At 50.5% G+C, this 23,086-nt stretch overlaps 1 protein-coding gene across 4 annotated transcripts in view; it reads right to left on the bottom strand.

The window, feature by feature from the left end:
- Nucleotides 1-11,567, bottom strand: part of SCN5A (sodium voltage-gated channel alpha subunit 5) — a 102,305-nt gene extending 90,738 nt beyond the window's left edge. For 3 of the 4 annotated variants that reach the window (XM_003894663.5, XM_009201169.4, XM_003894662.5), the window contains exon 1: nt 11,431-11,524. The gene's annotated coding sequence lies outside the window, so the exon portion shown is untranslated. Of the gene's footprint in view, nt 1-11,430 lie in introns of all 4 variants that reach the window. The other variant, XM_009201170.4, reaches the window with a different exon arrangement.
- Between the last annotated feature and the right edge of the window lie 11,519 nt (nt 11,568-23,086).

Below are 23,086 nucleotides of genomic sequence, written 5' to 3'. Positions count from 1 at the left end.
GGAAAAGGGTGTGGATGCCCTCAAAACAGGAGCTCACGACTCCCTGATCATACTCTGATCACACTCCACAAACGAGCACAGGGCCCCTGCTCTCTACCCTGGCTGACTGGAAACCCTCCAAAGACGAGTCTGGGTGCTCCTGGACTGGCAACACCAGGGACAGGAGAATGGGACTAGATGTAGCTTGACAAGCTGTAACTTCACCCCAGTCATCCACGGGCCTCCAAATGGGGAGACGACAGCTAGGAACCTCGCTCACTCCAGGCTTCCTTGCCGGGAGTCGCCCATCAGAACTTCTAGCCCTGCTTGTAAGGCAACTGCATTTCTTCCTTGAGAACATGTCAACCCATCAACACCTCACAGACTCATTTTATTAATTGAATGATTCAGTGAACATTTAATCAGCACCCATTATGTACACGGTCCTAAAAACGACTACACAGAATACTTTTCTTCCCAAAGTGATGGATCCCAAATCAACAAGGCATAATGGGGGGATGAGGAAGAGTCATCAGTAAAGAGTCTGTGGTGGCTGGCAAGGAAATTCACCCAGATTTGCTGACATTGGCAACGAGGAAATGCCCTGAGCCACAGAACCAGGCCTTGCATCCACCTCTGCCTCCCCCTCTGGCCTCCTACCTCACCCTCTTGAAGATTTCCTGTTCCTAGGGATAAGGAAGTGGTTAGGGCTGTGCTTGGAAGTCAGCTCACCTCAGTGAATCTGGGCCCTGGCCATGCATTTGTCTTGTGTCTTTGGGCAGATGAACTGATTGATGTTTCTCTACCTCAGTTTTTCCATTCATAAAATGGGGTTAATAATAATATGGCCGGGCGCGGTGGCTCAAGCCTGTAATCCCAGCACTTTGGGAGGCCGAGATGGGCAGATCACGAGGTCAGGAGATCGAGACCATCCTGGCTAACACGGTGAAACCCCGTCTCTACTAAGAAATACAAAAACTAGCCGGGCGAGGTGGCGGGCGCCTGTAGTCCCAGCTACTCGGGAGGCTGAGGCCGGAGAATGGCGTGAACCCGGGAGGCGGAGCTTGCAGTGAGCTGAGATCCGGCCACTGCACTCCAGCCTGGGCTACAGAGCGAGACTCCGTCTCAAAAAAAAAAAAAAAAAAAAAAAAAAATAATAATAATAATATCTATTTCACAGGGCTGCTGTGAAACATAAATGTACTGATATTTGTACATGCTTGGCGCACAGAAAGTGCCAAATGAATTTAGTTGCGACTGTGGTTATTGTTGTTATTATTATTCTTACGAGAGATCCACCTCAGAAGGCCTCCTTGTTGCCCACACCAGCCCTCTCTGCCTGGGCTCTTTCCCTCCTCTCTGTATTCCTAGTACACTTGAATTCCCATCCCTACCTCAGCACAGGATGGATTAGTTTACTTGCATACCTGTCTCTCCCCTGGATTTTTGTCCTGGTCTCCCAAAGCAGGGACTGGTGAATGAAGGAATGAAAGAATGAGGGAGTGTGAGATTAACCTTCCTATTGCCTGGATACACACTCACACTGTTGTGACTCAGTGCCCTTTCTAGACCTCAGTTTTTCCAATCCCAGGCACTGGACTAAGGACCGCCCCAGCAGCATCACATGCTCATTCTGTGCCCTGCACTGCACTTAGTACTGTTGGTGGATCACCTTACTTCATCCTTGCAACAATCCTAGGAAGACGGGGGTTATCAGCCTCGTTTTACAGACGGGAAATCTGACTCTAGGACGGATGAAGTTGTCTCAGTCTGTCTGAAGCCAGGCCTGTAAGCCTACCCATTGCACCACATTGCCTCCTACCTCTGCGTGCAGAGAGTTGGATAAAGGCTCATGGCTTGCCTATGGCCCATCTGCCTGGACTGGGTCTGTGACCCCCCACTTCAAGGCTAAGAGTCAGCCCTGTCAGCCTCATCTGGGCCTGGTTCTCCCTCTATGCAGCCCAGATGCTCCCAGGGAGACCTAGCTTATTTCTGCCCATGCCTGAAGAGTCAGCAGTTTTCCTGGCAGAACCGATTCCCTAGCAGTTTTTCTCTCCAGCTCAAGCACTATCCAACAACAGAGCGGCCACTCATTCACTGCATGTGGCGACCAAGTGCTACTGTGGACTGAGTTGTGCTATTGTAAAGTCACATCCATTTTGCAGGCTTAGTACAATACGGAATGTTGACTATTTCGTTAATAATTTTTAATACTGATTACAGGTTAAACAGATAATATTTGATAGTATTATACTGGATTAAATAAAATGTGTTCAAGTTTAATTTCACTTTTTTTGGTTTAAAAATATGGCTATTAGAAAATTTAAAATTGCAAATGTGGCTTGCATTTGTGACTCATATTTCTATTGGATGGCACTGACATCAAGTTCCAGCCACCAGGCCCTAAGCCCTTAAAAAATTCTACCTGAGGCCGGGCACAGTGGCTCACGCCTGTAATTCCAGCACTTTGGGAGGCCAGGGCAGGTGGATCACCTGAGGTCAGGAGTTTGAGACCAGCCTGGCCAACATGGTGAAATCCTGTCTCTACTAAAAATACAAAAAATTAGCCGGGCGTGGTGGCAGGTGCCTGTAATCCCAGGTATTCGGGAGGCTAAGGCCAGAGAATCGCTTGAACCCGGGAGGCGGAGGTTGCAGTGAGCGAAGATTGCACCACTGCACTGCACTCCAGCTTGGGTGACAGAGCGAGACTCCATCTCAAAAAAAAAAAAAAAAAAAAAAAAGATTTTCTACCTGCTTTGGGGCTGAACCAAAAGCTAGTCTCTGGGGGAGATAAGTGATGGGTGGGGGTGGAGCTGGGAGGCTGGGGCTGTAGGGAAGAATTGAAAGAACATTGTCCTCCACAGACCAGAAAGTGGCCATCCTGGTTTCTGGCAGTGGCTGTGGGTGGTTGTGGAGGCTCAAGCCACAGGTTGGGATGGTGGGGGATGTAAGTAGGAGGGATCGACAGTAAGTTTCAGACCATCCCTCCCGCCCAGGCAATTATCTGCACAGTCTCGGCTCTCCCGGGCTAACAGCTTGGACAAAGGCTCGGTAGGGGCGCCAGCTGGTGCTGGTGGCCTGTGCTTTCAGGTCCTTGCTCCCAGATCAAAGGCACATTGGTCCGTCCTTGCACGGGGCCTCAGCTAACCAGCTCCCCACAGGCTCTGCTCCTTTGAGGCTGCATAGGCATTAACCCTGTCCAGTCTGCAGCCCAGTTCTGGGGGAGCTGGGAGTCTGAGGAGCCTGTCCTTCTCTACTCTTAATCTCTGCCTCCAGCGATCTTGCTAAGTCCTTCAGAATCATCCCCATCCCTCCCGGAGGTGGAGGAGAACACACCCACCCTGAAGCCGGGGAATGCCCTCATTTACATGCATTTGCATCTCATTTATTCCAACACCCAGGCTGAAACCGAGGCTAATTCAGCTGACAGGAAAACCCTACCCGCTTTAGCTCTGTTGCTCTGCTGAAGTGATTCCCCCGGCAGGGATGAAATGAAATGGGGGTCCCTAAGACGGGGTCCTCCTCCAGAGGTGAGAACTGAGGAAGAGTGGGCCCTTCGGCCTGAGCCCTGAATTTAGCCCACCTCCCAAGGACAAACTGGCCTAGGGGTAGCCACTCTCTTCCCTGAAAGGCGGGCTGCCCTGATTTTTTCTTCAGAGCCCTTCCTCACAGTAAGGATGGGGGTCGGGGGCTTGGCAGCAGCTTATTCAACCCCTTGACTGTTCATCAGTGTCTGAGTGTCAGGCCAGGGGGACTGCAAAAGGCCCAGATCGTTCAGGTACCCCCTCCACAGGGTACAGGGCATCCCCCTCCCTCAGGCCCGAGTCTTCTTTGTCAGTCCCTTTACACATGCCCAGGTCCATCCACAGGGGATCTAGAATATGCTGAGTGGCACTTCGCTGTCAGCCAAGGCAGCACTGCCCTGGTCCTGGGTCTCCAGGGTGGGGACCTGGATGGTCTAATACCCTGAAACCACAGAGATCCAGAGTTGGAGAGCCAGCTCAGTCACCAAGGGCATCCCACCCCAGACGCCAGACCATCTCTGTGTACACCCACATGGTACACATAATCAGGCCAAAAGGTGCCCACATGTGGCCCAGGAAACACCCTCATGGCACACAGGTGCCTGAGACAGCAATCAGCATTCTAAGTCTCTTTCTAGCTCAATTCCTTCCAACTCATTTTTCTCAATACTTGAGCTGAAAAAGAGCTTCACAGAGGAACTGCGCATTGATGCCATGGCAACTGAGGCATTTATGGGGTACCTACTGTGTGCACTAAGGGAGATGGAAACCTGGGAGGCCCACCTCTAGGGTCTCTTAGTGTCCAGAGGGAAATAAGCCAATCAACCAATACACTAAATTTATGCCACAAAGGTGTCCAGGATGTATTATAGCCAAATGTGCAACCTTTTTTTCTTAATATTCTTTTATACTGAGGTATACTTTAAACACAAGAAAATGCTTTGGGTATACAGTTGGATGAGTTTTGACAAACGCATACACCTGTGTAAGTGCCACTCCAAAAAGACAGTAAACATCCCCTTACCCCAGAAAGTTTCCCACTATTCCTTTCAGTCAGCTGCTCTGATTTCTATCACCTAGGTTTGTTTTGCCTGTTCTAGCACTTCATGCATATGGAATCCTACCTTATGGGCTCTTTTGTGTCAGGCTGCTTTTGCTCAACACTATGTTTGAGATGTTTACTTTTTATTTGCTGGCGAGTGTGAGCTAAGCTCCCTGTGTAATGCACTGTGAATACAAGTCACCCATCTGGGAACATGTCCTTAATTTGATCATAAAAGGTGAGGACTGGAAGGGACCTGAAGTCCAGCTATCTCTGGGGACCGTAGGCCTCCAGGGATCCTTAGGGAGATTTTTTTCTCTCTTTTCCTCAGACTTCCTGAAACAGAAGCTCAGCAATTAGACATCTAATAGGCACCTGGGCTCAGCAAGCAAGTGGGGGCTTTCTTTGGGTTTTCAGTTTTGTTGGCAACTAGCTGTCGCTTTATTGAACTGGCAGTCTGTGCTGCATCTGACCCAGCACCGTGGTGGGGCTGTCGCTGCAAACGGCCGCCTGAGCTCTGTGTCTTCTTCCGATCACGTCTATGAGCAGAACATGAGGAACAGAGGCTGGGGTGGGTAGCCTCTGGCCCTCAGTCTCCTTGTACTCCACACACGCTGGTGTCCCTTGAGTGGAGCCATGGGCTCAGTAGAGAATGAACACGGGGCTGGGGTTCTTCCTAGGAGCAAGCCCAGAGGCAGCAGAGCTGGGCAACCAAGGGCTGGCGCCTTGGCTCTGAGGGGCTTGTCTGGGCCACTTTCCTGCGCTTGGCCCAGGTCGATGAGGCTGGGGTTTTGACGGCCAGGCAGGGTGCACTGATTGGGCTGGGCTGGGCTGGTCCCACCCATGGTCTGATTTTTTTCCCCCATCTTAGATCATTTGGGGTACCTCCCAGCCTAGCCTGAGTGTAGGGGAATGGCTAATGTGGCTTGAGTACCCTGGGAACTGATTTGGTGCCCGAAGCCAGATTACCTCTCTCTGCTCTGCCATCTCTTTGAAAGCAGCCTCTTGCCTCGCACAGGCCTTCGAGGAATCAATACCCACCAGAACGGCATTTACCATTCTCCTGGTGCCAGGAGAAGCCTCTCTCCTGTTCAAAATCCATTCCCAGAAACCACGGGGGCTCCCTGGGCAAGCGCAAGGGTGAGGTCCTGTCTGAGCTCTGCCCACATCCCCGTGTGACCTTGAGCCTATGGGGCAGCCAGCACCAGCCTCGGCCACCCAGGGCTGTTCGGAGGCCAGGGAAAGCCCTTGGTGATGATGACAGGGGGTTCTGAGTGGACAAGGGACCCTCCTGGGTGCACATGGACACTGAGAGCATCTCCATCCCTCCACTCTGCTAATAGCTCCGTGGGGACATGACTTTCCACTGCCACCCTAGGAGATTTAATCAGGAGAAGAAACTGAAGAGGAGAGAAAGAACTGAAGCCTCAGAGCATAGACATTCTCTCTCGACAACAGGCCCAGCCACATGATCTGAGCACTCACCTCTCCGAATTCTGTGCATCCTCTGTGGAGGGGTTCCAGTCCCACCTCTTCCAGGCAGCTTCCCCTGGCTGCTCTGGGCCACACTGACTTCCCACCAGGGAAGCTCAGCCCCTAAGTTCAACCTTGCATTCTTCCTGTCCTGGGCAGATCTCTCCCTGGCCCTCTGAGGCGAACCTAGCAGGTCCTAAGGATTTTCACTGTCCTTTTCTGCCCCTCCAGAATAGTAAACAGAGTGAGGAATGGACAAGAGAGGTTGAGAAACTGTTCTATCAGACTCTGGCTTCGAAAATCACAACTAAATTTTATGTTGGGCCTGGGGCACACCAGGTACCCCTTGGTGAAATGAAGTTGCAGGGGGAGGCTGTGGTACCAAGCTCCCCAGCCCATGGCTGTGGTTCTTCAGGGAAGGCAGGTGACAGCAGGCAGGGTGGAGAAGGTAAGATAAGTGTTAAAGAATTGATGCCAGACGGCCCCAGTGATGTGCCAGGGGTGGTGCCTACCTCCACAAAGCCTGGTCCTGGGACTTTCCCCACATTGGGGGTCCCAGGCTCCAAGAATTGACGTGGGGTCTCTATAAATAGCGTCATTCCATATTGATCATCTTAAAAAGACACGGTATGTTCTAGGCCCACGGAGAGGAGAGTTGTGTCTAAAAATAGTCTCATCCCTAGGAACCGCTGCCAGCCTGAGGCAAGTGGTGTAAGCTGTGTATAGCCGAATGGGCAGTCTGAAGGGGCGGGTCAGAAACAGAGGCATAGAACCTCTCCGTCCCCACCCCATTCCTTCTGCTCCAACCCACGGAGCTCGCCCCTGTCTCAGGGCCTTTGCACTTGCAGTTCCCTCTGTAACATTCTTTCCCTAGATCTCCTCAGGCTTGGTTCTTTTCATGTTATTCAGGTCTCAGTTCAGTCTCCTCCTTCAAGGGGCTTTCCCTGCCCACCCAGTCTAGAGTCACCCCCATGTCTCTCCATCACATTGTCCTGTTGTATTTCCTTCATAGCACTAGCGCCTATCTCAAATTATCTTCTGCATGGATTGGTTTAATGTTATCTCCCTACTTGCATGTAAACTTCATGAGAGCAATTGTTATAGCTTGTCCACCTTCTAGAACCTTCCATGGCCCAAAGGCATGAACTCTGCCTCAGACCTCTGCATCAGGGCAGACTGGGCTGGCAGTAGGCCATGGGGCTCTCCCATCCCAGGCTTCCCCTGCAGCCCTGGCCAGCCCTGTAGTGGGTCTGCTTCCCACAGGGCCCAGTCTCTGTCCACAGGCTACCCACTGGCCCTGCTTTTTCCTCTCTCTGCCTTCTTCATGTATTTAGCCACAGGGCTTTTCCTCCAGCTCCCTTCTCCTAATCCTATCACCCTGGATACCTGCCCTAGACAACCTCATCTTGTCCCCACACAGGGCTTTCTGGAACACCCTTCTCTCTGCAGAGCAAGGGCTCCCTTCCCTTCTTGCCCGTCACCCACAGCAGGAATCACAGTTCCTGCCATCAAAATCTCCCTCTCGGGGATTCACAGAAAGAGTTATTCCCCCTACCCAGGCCTTCCCAACTGCCCCATGAACAAATAGTAACCACTACACACTTCACTGGCACAATCTTAACTCACAGACCTGAGGCTGAGGGAAAGGCTTTCCTCCCGCATGGCGATGTGCTGCATGGACACGCATGTCTACAGTGTCCACTCAAGGCTCTCCCGACAGCCCTCCCTGACCCCACCCCTCGCCAGCTCCCTTCTATCTCTCTCCTCCCTCTTCAACCATCAAACTCTTTGAAAGAGCTGTCTACACATGCTGTCTCCACGTCCTCACCTCCAGCTCGCTTCTCAACCCACTCCAAACTGGGTTCCATTCCCACCAAGTCACTCATTCATTCATTCAACAAGAACCTGTCTGTGCTGGGCATACATTCTGCGGGCGCTGAGTAGAGTTTCTCCTACCAAGGTCACCAGCACCCTCACCGTGGCTCGATCTAATGGACACTTCTTTTTAAATTATTCATTCTTTTCCTATCTATTCATGAACTTATGAGAATGCACCTTAAGTCTCTCAGCAGAAGGAAACAGGGCACTTTCCCTCCCCGCCTGAGCAGGGCACTCTCCTTGTCTTCTGCAGCACCTCCTACTCCTGGCTTTCCTCCTACCTCTCTGGCTGCTCCTTCTCAGCCTTCTCTGCAGACTTCTCCTGCTTTGATGGTTGGAGTGTTTCTGGGCTCCTGACTCAACCCCCTTCCTTCTCTACACCACGTTAGAATCACCTGAGTGCTTTCAAAACTCCTGATGCCCAGGCCCCATCCCAGGGCCAAATGAATTAGCACGTCTAGGGGTAGAGCCTGAGCATAGGTATTTTTATTTAAAGCTTTCCAAGTGCTAATGTCGCCAGGATTGAGAACCCCAGGTCTGTACTCTCGCTGGGCAATCTAATTCAGTGCCATGTCTCCAATGACCAACCTCTGCTGAAGACTCCAAGTTTCCATTTCCAGTCCAGATCTCCATCCTGAACATACTTCCTTCCTGGGCCCTTCCCTCCAACTACCTTCTGGATGTCAGCATCTGTCCCCGGAAGTACACCAGGTTCAAATCAGAACCATGAAACATCTGTCACTTCTCCTTTGCTCTTCATCAAGTTTGCCAACCCAAATTTAACTTGCCCATTCTTCTTCTCATGGTGCGCCAGGGGGCAGCACACCTCACTTAGTAAGACATTGGAGGTGGGGAATGGGAGAGCATCATGTCACTTGACAGAGAAGGAAGATGGGACACCATAAGTTCTATTACCTGTGGTAAACTGCCAGTCACCTCTCCTTCAATGGAAAGACTTCAGATGGCACCCGTGGTCTGAGCTGGGGAGGTGGTAGAGTACACAGCAGATATTGACACTTGGGCTCAAACCCAAGTTCTGCTACTTAGAAAATGTGATGGTATGCAACTATTTAACCTTTCTGGACCCCCAGTTTCACCATCTGCAAAATGGCCGTTATGATGGTCCCTATCTCTAGGGTTGATGCAAGGATTCAGTGAGATTAACCTTATAAAGCGCTTAGTGCCATGCCTGGCCTGCAGAAAGCACTCAGTGAATGTTAGCTATTTTTAGTAACATTACTGAGGATAAATTCCCAATTCCTGAGCAGAGCTCACAAGGGCCCCTGTGACTGTGACCTTGGCTTTAACTCCGCTCTTCTCTTCCTCACACCATGGGGCCCAACGAATCACTCAACTAATAATTGTGCTGTTTCACATTTCTGTGCTTTTGTACACACTGGTCCTAACAGCTAGACTACATTGTCCTTGCCTGGAAAACTCCTATTCACCCTTCAAAACCCAGTGTGGAAGGTTATTTTTGTTAGAATAAGACTCTTGACTATCCCAGTCAAAGGTAACCACCTCTCCTGTGAGTGGGCTCTGGGGACACACTTCTATCACTGCACACCCTTCCAATAACCTTCCCAAGAGCGAGCAGAAGCCAGCCTCCTCTGAATAGAACACAGACTGCAATTTGGCACTGTCCCTGGCTGCCCTCAGGACTCCCTTCTCTTTGGATTGCCTGGGCATCAGCCTCCGCTGTTCCCCCATCCCCAGCTGTCTTGGTGCTTCCCACCAGTCCTCCGAGCCCAATCTTCATGCTAAGTGAGTCAATCCTAGAATTTTTCCAGGGGAGCTTTGATCAACACACAGAGAGGGGGCTGAGCACCTTAGAGCCCAGCAGCTGCCCATGCCGCAATGGGCTGAATGCTGGCTCTTGGCACCCCAGGGCCAGTTCCCCTTCTGCCCAGATCCTCCTGGCTCAGTTCTAGGATCTCAAGGTATCTTCACACTGAGTGGTGCCCCCAATCCACTGATTCTCTAGATGACTTTGAATAAGTCCTTGAGCTCCTCTGGGCCTCAGTATCCCCACTTGTACAATATGGTGGTGATGACATGATTAAAAGTTTAATGAGGCTCTTTTCAGCAGAGTTGGACACTGTAACATAGAATCTGTGTTCCACACCCTGGCTGTCTGTCGCCTGACTTCACCCTCTCTGTGCTCCTGCGACAGCAGCCTGACCACCCTCATTCCACCTCTCACTCATTACCATCAATTCATGTGCACCTGCCCAATTCTAACCGAATGGAGTTGAGGGCAGTGGCAAGGGCCTGGGCCCCCAGTAGCTGGGGCCTCTGCTGCTCAGGGTCCCACTAGATCCTGAAGGATGGTGGGAACTTGGCAGAGAGCTTTGGATGCCATGGCATGGTGGGGGTCACGTGGTGTGACTGTCGGGATGATACTGCCTAGGCTCACTGGGAGACACACCTGGGGTCTCAGCAGGAGGCGAGCAGATGCCTGGGAATGGAACATAGGCCCAGGACCTTAATTAAGAGGAGATAGATCCCATGGCCCGGGGCTCGGCTGAAGGCACTAAGGAGCACAAGAGTGAGTCCTGCACTATCTTAGCCATGGCGTCCTGATCTGGCTGTGCGCTGCTCTCCAACAGGTGTTTGCAAGTCAGGCCTACAGCCAGCGACTTGTCCCCAACATCATTTCCCCCCATCCTCATCACCACCACTAACAGTCCCCACACCTCTGGCCCCCACCAGCCCTTGGCGTCTCGGACAAGGCTTGACACCTCCACTTTCTTCCAGGGCGCCACCAAAGACGATCAAATAACACAGAGGTCAAGAGCCACCTCCCATCAGGGTGCGTGGATCTGTCCGGCTCAGAGAGAGGGGGGCAGAGAACTCTCTCCAATCTCAGCGCACAGAGATCTCTACCCCTTCGAGAAGCACAGAGATCAGATAGAGGAGATGTGGCCCCTTTAGGGCGTCAAAGGGCACCGAGATCTCTACGTGGTCTAAGCGCGCAGAGATCTCGTCCCACAGAGAGGACAGCCCCAGCGGACGGTTCCCCCTGGGCCCAGAGAAAGGGGGTGCGTGGCTTCCTCCCCCATATCCAGCCCTGCTCAGTCAGCCCCCGCAACTCCCGCTCTCTGAAACCACATTCACTGCGCGCCCAGTCGCCGCTCTGACCTTGGGGTCTCCGGCCTCCGGAATCCGGGTCCCAATCCCAGACCCTCCCCGAGCCTGCGCCAGGGATGACCGGGAAGCTGGGGCCGCAGCTCCCCCTCCCCCGGCCCTCGACAGCGCACCGGGAAACCCGGAAGGAAAGGGAAGGGAAGGGGGGCGCACGGTGATTAGAGACGTCTCCCCCGGGGATCCCCTCCAGCCGGGCGGATCTGCGCCCCTTCTCCCCCTCCGTTTCTCTGGGGCACTGATCGGGGAAGGAGCGGCTGGGTGGACCCGGGCAGGGGAGGAGCACGCTGGGGCTGGCGGCTTCGGCCCTCGGGGAGGAAAGTTGGGCGGCGGCAGGCGGAGGGGGCTCCGGCCGGGCCAGGGCTGCCGGGCGCGGGGGCGCTCGCTCACCTGCTGGTCCCCCGGCCCGGCCCCGGGGTGGGCGGCTGCTGCTCGGCGCGGACTCGGCTCGGCGCGGGGCTCGGGGCACTGGGCGCAGGCTCAGTGGCCCCGGGGGAGCGATCCCCGCATCCTACGGGCGCCGCCGCCGTCTCGGCTCCGCGGCTCCGTTCGGGCTCCCGGGCTGGGCAGGCGGCGCGCGGGCTCGGGTTGGGGGCGGGGTCGGGGGCGGGGTCGGGGCGGGCCCCGCCTGGGCTCGGCCTGGGGCTTGGGGCCCCGGGCTGGCTCCGCCCCAGAGCGACGCGCCCGAGGCTCCGCACGTGGCGCTCCGCCCGCTCGGAGGTGGGGGATACACCGGCTCCCGCCAGGGCGCACACTCCCACACTGACCCGGGGGCGCACAGCCACAGACAACCGCCCACGCGGCCGCGGACAGACAGACACAGGCGGGGGTACACACACGCCGACCCGGGGACGCTTTGCCACAGATGGCCACCCACGCGGACGCGGACAGGCACACATTAACAAACACTGGCATACACACCAGCACACGCCGAAGTACACACACACACACACACACACACACACACCCTTGCTGACTTGGGAAGGCTACATCAGACACCCACCCACCCACGTGGACATGGGCGTATACTGACACTCATGCCGAGACAGACACACACTGCCATAGGCATACCTGCACTGACACAGACACACACATGCACCCTGAGACAGATACACACCCCCACACACCCACACAGACCCAGACAGACACATCATTGACACACACTGACACTGAGGAAGACACTCTGACAAACTTTGACACCCACATGACTTAGACACACATCCACTGACACACTGACACAGAGACACACACACTCACTCGAACCACACTTTCCTGGAGACACACTTAGTGATGCCACAGAAATCTGCACAACGGTACACACTACCTGAACATACTGACGCACATGCTCACAGAACCAAACACACACCCAGACCCAGAAGGAAGCAGGCAACCAACACAGAGACACCCACACGCGCACACACAAGCACACACACACATATATACATGTATACACACATATATGTATGTATATGTGTGCCTGGAGTCACATACCCACACACCAACTGTTTCTCACTCAGAGACATGGTCACAGGCACACACACACGGAGACATATGCTGACAAACAGTTGCTCACACGCCCATGCCCAGGACCTATGGGGACACACTTCTTGTTTAAACAAAACAGGCCATTAGGGCAACCCTCTTGGGTCCCCTTCCACGCTGTGGAAGCTTTGTTCTTTCCCTCTTCACAATAAATCTTGCTGCTTCTCAAAACAACAACAACAACAACAAAAACAAAACACAAACAAAACAAAACAGGTCATCAGCTTTTGCCCACAGATCACTACAGTCATTGGTAGTGATGGTACACTTTTCTGCCACATTTTCAGGGCTCCCAGAAGCAAGAACCGCTCTTAGAGAGCCAAATGGGTGCCAGGGTGGGCACAGAGGTGCTGGGTTTGGGAGCCCAGAGGCTGGGACCTGCTCCTCCATGATGGGGATCTTGGAGAGGTGGGAGGGCAACGAGGTGGGTGGGGGACAGTATCAGTTTGCGACCTGGGTGTGGGGCTTCGTTGGACAACTTAGGTACATACGGAGGGGCTGCTCTGCTTGCGGGAATGGATCAGTAAGAAAGTCAGTCTACGGGAAAGTTCAGGACACGGGCCTCTCCGGCCCTGAATTGAGTGGGGTGTTTGGGGTACAGACGGATGGACCACAGGTCGGCTGCCAGTCTTTAGCGCCTGACGAGCCTCAGGTTGGCTAGCAGCTCCCACTATCGGCCAGAAGGGGAAGTGCAGGCAATGTCAACGTTTCAGCCCCCCTGCGGTACCGCCTTCCCAGAGTCACACCTACCAGGCAGGAGAGTACAGTAGCAGGAAGGTCCTACCTCCCCTAAGAACTTCCCTCACGGGCTTCTCGGCCTCAGAATGAAGATTCTACTTGCAAACTGACATTGGGTCAAGCAGGAGACAAGGCTAGGATAGAAGCTGCTGGGGGTAGGGTTGGAGACCTGCCTCTCCTCCTTCCATATGTAGCAGAAGTGGAGTTTTCAGTCTCCTGTTTAGTATTGGGCAACTGGATGTTGCCAGCAGGAGAGGTGGGCTGAGCCTGGTAAGTCTATATGCACCCTGAATTTAAACAGGGGGAGAGAAACCCAGGGGATGGGGAACCAGAGCTCTGACCCTGTAGAACTTCATCCATAAAAGCACACCTTGTGGTCCAAGAGAGGCCTCAGAGTGCAGAGAAAGGCAACAGGTGTCTGGAGACAGGCACTTCCTACAAAGAGCCCTTGCCAAGATCTTGGCTACTCCCTTCTCTTTGCCAGACCCTATTTAAATTTTTTGTTTTGTTATATGAGACGGAGTCTTGCACTGTCTCCGGGGCCGAAATGCAGTGGCGTGATCTTGGCTCACTGCAACCTCCACCTCCCAGGTTCAAGCAATCCTCCTGCTTCAGCCTCCTGAGTCTCTGGGATTACAGGTGCTTATCACCATGCCCAGCTAATTTTTTGTATTTTTAGTAGAGACGGGGTTTCACTATGTTGGCCAGGCTGGTCTCGAACTCCTGACCTCGTGGTTCGCCCACCTCGGCCTCCCAAAGTGCTGGGATTACAGGCGTGAGCCACCGTGCCTGGCTAACCCTATTTAATTAAAGCAATAAGAGGAACATGTCATTGGCTGTCAGAGATAAATGTTTTTAAAAACTAGTATTTCCTTTATTCACCCCTCAGTTCCGCCCAAGGTTTGCCTTTACTTTGCCTCAGGTTCAAAGTTGGGTTAACCATATCGTTACTCCTCTCTTGTGTTTTTGTTTTATTTCTTCCCCCATCATCACTCCACTTCCATCTCCTTCTCCACACAGGCACCTCTCTAAGAGCTAAAGTAGGTCTTTATGTGCACATCCTTGTGAAACAGGTAGTATTGTTGTTTGTGCATATGCGTTTTCTCTTCTAACAGCCCAAAGCTTTCCTTTTTATATTTTACTTCTATTGAACCTACATAATGGAAAAGTGCACAAATCCTAAGTGTTCACTTGAAAGGGTTTTCTGTTGTTGAACACATCCGTGTGACCAGTACAACACAGAAACCAAACGTTATCAGTACCACAGAAGACCTCTTTGTGCTCTCTTTCCATCACCACCACTACACCCACCCAGAGTTAACTACTACAGTCACATCAAATTCCCCTTGCTAGTTTTGCCTGGTTTTGATATTTATTTAAAGTGGAGTTGTATAATAGGCTCTTTTGTGTCTGGCTTCTTTTGATCAGCTTTATGCTCACGAGAGTCACATGTTGCTGCTTGTTGTAGTTCATTCATTCTTGTTGCTGTACAGAATCCTATTGTATGCATATACAAGACTTTACCCATTCTACTGCTGATGGGCATTTGGGTAGTTTCTAGTTTGGGGTTCGTGAGTAGCACACCTATGAACATTCTAGTACAGAAATTTTGATGAACATATGTACCCATTTCCGTCAGGTACATATCTGGGAGTGGAATTGCTGAGTCACAGGATAGTGTTTGTTCACTTTTAGCAGATGTTGCCAGTTTTCCATAGTGGTTCCACCAATATTCACTCCACCAGCAGTGAATGTATGCATTCTTTAACACTTAATACTTTTGTCATTTTCATTTTATCCCCTTCAGTGGGTTTAATGGGCATTTCCCTGATGACTAATGAAATTGAGCACATTTTTTATGATTAATGGCCGTTGGTGTGTATGTGCTTTTTATTTATATAAATGGGTATTGTTCTAGATTTCCTTCTTTTCCTTATGTTTCTCCCTCAACACCCTGCTTTTGAGTTGTATCTGTGATAGCTGCAGAATGTTCTGTATTCTGCATCCATGACACTTTATTAATCCATTCCCCTCAACGTGAGAGATTGAAGAAGGTAAGTAACTGTTTTGTGTTCCTGTTTTCTTCACTCTGCTAATTCCAGGAGTGGAGGTGGACAAAGAAGCAAGTGGGGTCTCAGATCCATAAACAGTCAGGACCAGGAGGCATCTTAGACTGTGGAGGTGCAGGTTGGGGCTGAGAACAGGAGGCCTGGGGGAAAGGCCACACAAAGGCCAGCAGACCCAGAAATGCCTTGCTCGGCGCTCCCCGGCAGAGGCTGGTCCTCCCTCATACAGATGGCTATCTCTGAGCTCTAGATGGGGGGCATCTGGCGCAGTGGAGGCAGACTCGAGGAGCCTTACTGAAAGTAAGGGAGTCTAGTGAGAACCCTGGCTTCCTCCTTCTGCTGAGTGCTGGAACTCTGACTCTTAACGTGCACTTCCCACTAGGCAGGGGGCTGGGAAATTTCACATTGAGACACTGACCAGCCCAAGAGAAAACATCTCTGATACCGGGCACCAACATTACCATCTATACTGCCCACTTGTCAAGAGACTCTGCCTGCTCCACATTCATCCCCACCCCTCTTTCTCCTTGCCTGCCTCTCCTATGAAGGCTGTAAGAGGCAAAGAATATTTGCCTTTCCAGTTTTTCCAGTACCCAGTGGTGGCCATGTAACTTGATGAGGGCCAAGGGTCAGAAGCAAACCTCTGCTGGGGAAGGGCAGCATCTGAGAGAGCATTTGTTTTCCTGGTAAAAGAGGACAAGAGCTGCTGACTCTACTGTCATCCTCTTCTTGATTCTCCCCACCTTGAATGAGGACGTGATGCTTGGAGCTGACAAAACCTCTCTCAGCCTTGAAGGGAAGGCTGAGAGATTTGCAGAAACATTGGCCCAGATAACAGTGAACCATAGAACTAATGCCTTTGTACTTCTCTTTCACTTTTTTTTTTTTTTTGAGATGGAGTCTTGCTCTGTTGCCCAGGCTGGAGTGCAGTGGTGCGATCTTGGCTCACTGCAACCTCCACCTCCAGGGTTCAAGCGATTCTCCTGCCTCAGCCTCCTGAGTAACTGGAATTACAAGCATACGTCACCACATCCAGCTAATTTTTGGATTTTTAATAAAGACAGGGTTTCACCATGTTAGCCAGGCTGGTCTCGAACTCCTGACCTCATGATCTGCCTGCCTCAACCTCCTGAAGTGCTGGGATTACAGGCGTGAGCCACCGCGCCCAGCCATCTCTTTCACTCTTTGTTTAAACAAATAAGACAGGATTCTCTGCCGCCTGCAGCCAGATTGTGTTGGGTGAGGAGCGGCCTGGTAGCTCAATTGCTCTGAATACAAACTGTTTACCAGGTCTCGTGTTTTTAACCTCACTCTTCCTCCCCATTTTTGAAGATACCCAATGCCTGGAGTCCTGAGAACTTTCCAGGGTTTTGAAGAGAGTGGCTACCCCTTGCTTTCTTTTGCCAGCTTTCCCTCTGCAGGCACACTCTGCTCTGGCAGTTACGGCTCAAACTTCCAGGAAGTTGTCATCATATCCGCTGTTGGCCCCTCTTCCGTACATTTTGTCCTTTTACAATGATTTCACTGTTGGTTGGGGACGGTGGCTCATGCCTGTAATCCCAGCACTTTGGGATGCTGAGGCGGGCGGATCACCTGAGGTCAGGAGTTCGAGACCAACCTGGCCAACATGGTGAAACCCGTCTCTACTAAAAATACAAAAATTAGCCGGATGTGGTGGTAGATGCCTGTAATCCCAGCTACTCGGGAAGCTGAGGCAGGACAATCACTTGAATCTGGGAGGCAGAAGTTGCAGTGAGCCGAGATCGCACCACTGCACTCCAGCCTGGGTAACAGAATGAGACCCTGTCTCAGAACAAACAAATAAACAAACAAAATTATTTCACTGTCATTTTAGTGACATTTCAATAGATATCTTCCACTATATTTTGAAGAAAGTCTTCCATTTCAGTTTCTACCCCAGGTAGTTTTAAGTAGTAACCAGATACTACCCTCATGGGTTATGAGCATTCTTGCTTTATTTTGAAGGCCTGAGCAGTTGAGACCCTCTATCTTAGAAGGGGCAGAGAAAAAATAAATGTATTCAAGGTCAAGGCCATGACCTGCTGCCAAAGGGCTGGTGACCCGATCCTGCCTTTATACCTAGACAATGGACAAGGTAATGCTCTTAGCTGAGGGACCATTCCCATGCGGGAAGCATCTGCTGTCTCTTACATGTAGCCTCAGCCCAAGTCAGACACACATGCTCTTGCCTCTACCGGTGGCCCCAGTAACTCAAATAATGCCAGTCTGCAAATCTGCAAATGAGGAGGAGTCGCCCCTTCCTCAAGACACTTGACTGCCATCTGCTGGAAAGTTGAGAGAAAATAAAAATCTGATGAGTAGGAATGTGCATAGTAACCCAGGTTATGTGAAGCATGATGGTCCATGGCATCGGCTCCTGCGTCCACCTGTCTCATCTCCTTGCTACAAAATGCAGTCCTTCACCCATCAGCTCTGGCCATTGTAGTGACTAGGGAGCAGGATTTGGAGGGCCAGAAGCCTAGATAGGTTTCTTCACTTATAACCCATGTGACCTTGTATTAAACACACAACCCTTCTGGGTCTTACTCTACTCATATATAAAATGAGATAATTCTGTACTTACCTAGTTGAGTTGTTAAGAGGAGCAACTTAAATAATATGGGAAGATGTTTTAAAATAAATATTTTACAGATTGAATTTGACAGTCATACTATCTAAAGCCTATTCATCCTTTGCTTTCGATTGGGTTCCCAAAAAACCCTAAAAACAGACTCTAAAATGGAGATTTGCACACAGGAAGTTTCTAGGGAGTGCACTTGGAAACAATATTTGTAAGGATGTGAGAGAAGCAGGGTTGGGCAGAGGAAGTTGAACTCTAATGCAGTTGCAACCAAAGCCTCAGCCAAGCCTCCTAGAAGCTGGGATGATCAGGAATCGGGATGACCCCTTGGAGTTGTCCCAATGTTAGGCCAGAGTCGTGTGAGCAAGCTTGTCTACCTCCATTTCAACCAGTCATCGGCAGTGGCCTGCTCCTGATCAGAGGCCATAACCTTGGGTGAGCAGCTCCCATGAGGCAAGGGCAATGCCCAGAGAGGGGCACAGAGGATTACAGCCACACTCCTGGCAGCTGGAGGAGGAGCAAGATGGAGGAACTCCATCCTAAGAGGGGCTCTGGGCAACTCACTGCAGCATGCTCTCTTCCCTTGGTTGGATATATGGAGTCGGGGGTGTTGTTTGTGCACACAATATGGAAGCCATAAGAAAAAGAGCCAACCATTGATTCTGTACATCACACAGCCTTCCTGGGTCTGAGCTTTGTAGGGTAAGAAGCACCAGACTGCTGTGGCCGGGGTGGGTCTCCTGGGCATTATCCCTTTCACTCAGCTGGCCTTTCTGGCAGCTGACTCTGCTCAAAGCGTATTCTATTCAAAGCATATTCTCAAGTCCACATGGGGTGATCTGCTTCCCCATGTTCCATTACATTCCACTGGGGACATATGATCACCCTGAGTTCTGCCACCTTCATAAAGGTGTGATGGTTGTCCTTTGTTTTGTCATATTTCACATCAGGGCAATAGCGTAGTTGTGTAAGAGGGTCAGGGTGAGAGATTTAGAGGCTGCAGATCCAGAATCCTGGTGCCTGAATTCATCCCACAGATGTATTTTTGGGGGCAGGGAGACTGGTGTGTAGGTAAAGTGTGTCAAATAGTTTATAGCAATGTGAATATCTTTGTCTGTGACATGCACTCGCCGGGTCTCTTTGATCCCCACCATTCCGTGTTGTATTATGTTTATTAAATTACCTGCCTGGCTCTGCCAGCATTTGCGATTTTCTCTCTTGGATTAGACCAAGCAGCACCAAGAGGATTGTGGAGCACCCAGTGTGACCACACGAACTAGGCTCAGAAGGAGGTGGGTAGGCTCTGGGCAAGCTGCATGCTGCAATGAGCAAGCAGACAGGGACAGGAATGGGGCTGAGGATGGAGGGGAGGGTGATGTTGGTTACAGAGGAGCTAGTGAGCTGTGTTCAGAGCTGGAGACTCTCACTGGATGGGAACTGTGGTTGGGCATTGGGTTTCTACCAGCGTTTTATTTTTATACATTTGAGAAGTGTTTTTATTGATACACACACACACAACATGGATGCATCTTAAATTTGTTGTGTTAGGTGAAAGAAACCAGCCTCAAAAGGTTTTGTAGATGTTATGAATTCATTTATGTGACATTTTGGGGAAGGTAAAATTAAAGGAACAGAAAACATCAGTGGCCGTGGGGGCTGGGGATGGAGGGAGGTGTAGGCTGACGACAGAGGGGCAGAGTGAGGGAGGGAGCATTTTAGGGTGATGGGATGTTCTGTATCTTGACCTTGATGGTGGTTCCATGACTCTGCATTTGTCAAAACTCACAGAACTGGACACCAAAAGGAATGAATTTCCCTGAATGTAAATTAAAATATAAATAAATAAATGGTTTAAAAAAACAAGAAAGGAGGCACTTTTACCTTTGTGAGCGGAAGTGGTGCTTCCTTCAGGAATGTGTGAGTGTGTGGGTGTCTGTGGAGTGGAGGAGAAACAGGAGATATCTCTGGCTCTTAGAGAGATGGTAGTCAGAGCTGCCGTTCTGGAACAGTCCCTGGATTTCAGGTATTTCATCTCTGCTGCTCTGTACATAAGCCTGGTCTAGGGGCTCTCGTTGCCCAGAAACAGGAGTTTGGACTTTGAAACAAAAGACTGTGTTTTGTTTTGTTGATCAGACGTTTTCTCCCTAACGCACTCTTCCCTCTCTCTTTGGTGGTAGAGAAGAGGGAGGGAGCCAATGAGCGAGGGAGCCAGTGATCCCACGCTGGGGGCACTCCTGAGCCTCCCCCTCAGTTCCGTTCCTTCCCCAGCATCCAGATTTCTAAAAATAAAAACATCAGGGATTTGGAAAGAGGGTTGGATACAGAGTCAGCAGAACCATTGACTTAAGTCCCAGTACTACATAGGATAGCTGAGAGGCTGCCCCAGACCTCAGTTTCCCCATCTCTAGGGGCAAAATTGTGGGATTCTGAAATCCTCCAGTTGCCCTACCCCACTCAGCAAGAATGCAGTCATAATGAATGAAGGAGGCACACAAGGAGCAACTCAGCGTCTCCTGCTGCGGTTCCCCTGCCTGGGGCTACCTCCTTCACTTCTGCAGCCAAATGCTAACAGGAGTCCCGGGTGTCCTAGCCTACCCCGTGCTGCCTGAGATTAGTGAATGAACAAAGGTGTTAGACCTGACAAGAGAATTCAGGAGACTTTGGTTCTTTTTTTTTTTTTTTTACTGGAAGTCAATGCTTCGGGCCAGAAAAATGCTTAGACCTGGCAGTGGCTGACAAAAGCTGCCTGTTGTCAGCAAGTGTATCGGCTTCTGAAAGAGATAAGAGGCAGGGGGCTGGAGTGCAGGCTTCTCAAGTGAACGCTGACAGGAGAACAGAAGAGCTGCCTCCCACTCTCACCAGCACGGAGATCCGGGCTGCCAGGGCGGAGACGTCAACCATTCCAGCCCCCACACTGCTCTGATGAAGGGAGACAGGTCTGGGCACCGGCAGTGACCTGCCCAGGGCCTGCAAGTGGCAGCGGCTGTTGCTGAGGTCCCTGGGGAGAGTCTGGGGACCTGTCCGCCTAAATGTGCACTGGGGAAGAGTGGAGCTACTCTGGACTTAGCTGTGAAATGGAGGCAGCCTTGTAATTTCTGAGCGCTGTGGAGAACAGAATCCCTGTGGCTCCCATTCTGAGAAAGGAGTGTTGGGGGCCCAATCAGCCACAACTCCCAGGGAGGTTGGCCAACTTTGGGCCCTGGGCCAACTGTGGGACCACATCCTTATTGATGGACCTTTCCATGGAAACAGGGTGAACACAGGGCTTGCCGTTTGTTCTTTTGGAAGTTTCTACTGAATAGCTCTCATTCATTTCCAGGGTGCAGACATTAGCTGTAATGCCTTTTAGGGCCCCACCTGGGATGCTTCTCCCATGCAGATAAATATCCAATAGAAATGCATTCTCCTATGGTTGTTGTCAAGCCTCTGGGGGTGGAAAGCAGGGAGAGGCCCTCCATTTGCCTCCTGGCTCATGTTCCTGGTCTATACCTGTTGGATCACACTAAGAAGCAAAATTGAACTGTTTAATGCTTCTGAGGCTGAGTGGATGGGACACTCAGCCTCAACTTCAACATCCTTCTAGTGCACCTTTCTGAACCCAAGCCAGAAGGCTAGCAACTAGATTTCCCAGACTCCTTTGCAGATAGAGTTCTGGATTTAAATTTAGATTCCACCAATTAGATGTGCTGGCATGAGATTTGAATAGCAGTTTAAAGCAGAAATCATCTTCCTACTGTTTTGGCTGTTTCTCCTGGCAAGCATAGTCAGAGAGATGTTGGGCTTTTCTCTATCAGTATTCCAGTGACCTGTGACTAGATTTATGAGTATAAAAAAATAACATGTAGCAGGTGTAATGGCTTTCCTATCATGGTGAATTCTCCCTTCATGTTTTGAAGCACTCTCTTGGAAGTCAAACATTATGTAGAAAGTCTGATCACCATGCTGTGAGGAAGCTCAGAACTGCCATAGGTAGAGAGATGGTCCATGTGAAAGAGCAATGAGATGCCAAGATGGGAGTAAAGCATTCTTGGATGTTCTAGCTCATCCTAAACAACAGCTGAATGCAGCTGAGTGAATGACCCTGGCTAATGCCACATGCAGCAAAAGAACCACTCAGCTGAACCTGCCCAGGTTCCTAACACACAAACTTATGACCAGATTAGAAGGTTTTTTTCCTGTTTGTTTTTTGTTTTTAGATAGAGTCGCGCTGTGTCACCCAGGCTGGAGTGCAATGGTGCGATGTTGGCTCACTGCAACCTCTGTCTGCCAGATTCAAGCAATTCTCCTGCCTCAGCCTCCAAGTAGCTGGGATTACAGAAACCCGCCACCATGTCTGGCTAATTTTTTGGTATTTTTAGTAGAGATGGGGTTTCATTATGTTGGCCAGGCTAGTCTCAAACTCCTGACCTCAGGTGATCCATCAGCCTCGGCCTCCCAAAATGCTGGGATTACAAGCGTGAGCCACTGTGCCCGACCTAGAAGGTAATTTTTTAAAGCCCATTAAATTTTGGGATAGATTGTTGTATCTCAATAGACAACTGAAACACTGATGCTTGGATTAAAGCTATTGTAATTAGTACTCTTTTTTAAATGGAGACATAATTTACATGCGGTAATGTTTAAAGTGTACAACTTGGTAAATTTTGACATATGTGTACATCCATGAAATTGTTACTACAATCAAGATAGTGAACATACCCATTACCTCCAATAGTTTCTTGTGCCCCTTTGCAATCCTTCCCTCTTGTCCCTTCCTGCACACCCACCTCCTCACCCCTGTCACCAGCGAACTGCTAATCTACTGCCCTCGCTTTCTGTTACTACAAATTAGTCTGTACTTGTCTGGAGTTTTCAATAATGGGATAATTATTATTATAATTTTTTATCTGTCTCTTTTAAGTAAAATTATTTTGAGATTTATTCATGTCATTTTACGTATTGATAGTTCATTCTTTTTTATTGCTGAGTAGTATTTCATTGTATGGTTGTATCACAATTTGTTTACTCATTTACCTGTTGATGGACATTTGGGTTGTTTCTAGTCTTAGCTATAATAAATAAAGCTTCCATGAACATTCATGTGCAAATCTTTGTATGA

Source organism: Papio anubis, chromosome 2, assembly GCF_008728515.1.
Source record: "Papio anubis isolate 15944 chromosome 2, Panubis1.0, whole genome shotgun sequence".
NCBI classification, from domain to species: domain Eukaryota; kingdom Metazoa; phylum Chordata; class Mammalia; order Primates; family Cercopithecidae; genus Papio; species Papio anubis.
This window is presented reverse-complemented; position numbering and strand designations above follow the sequence as displayed.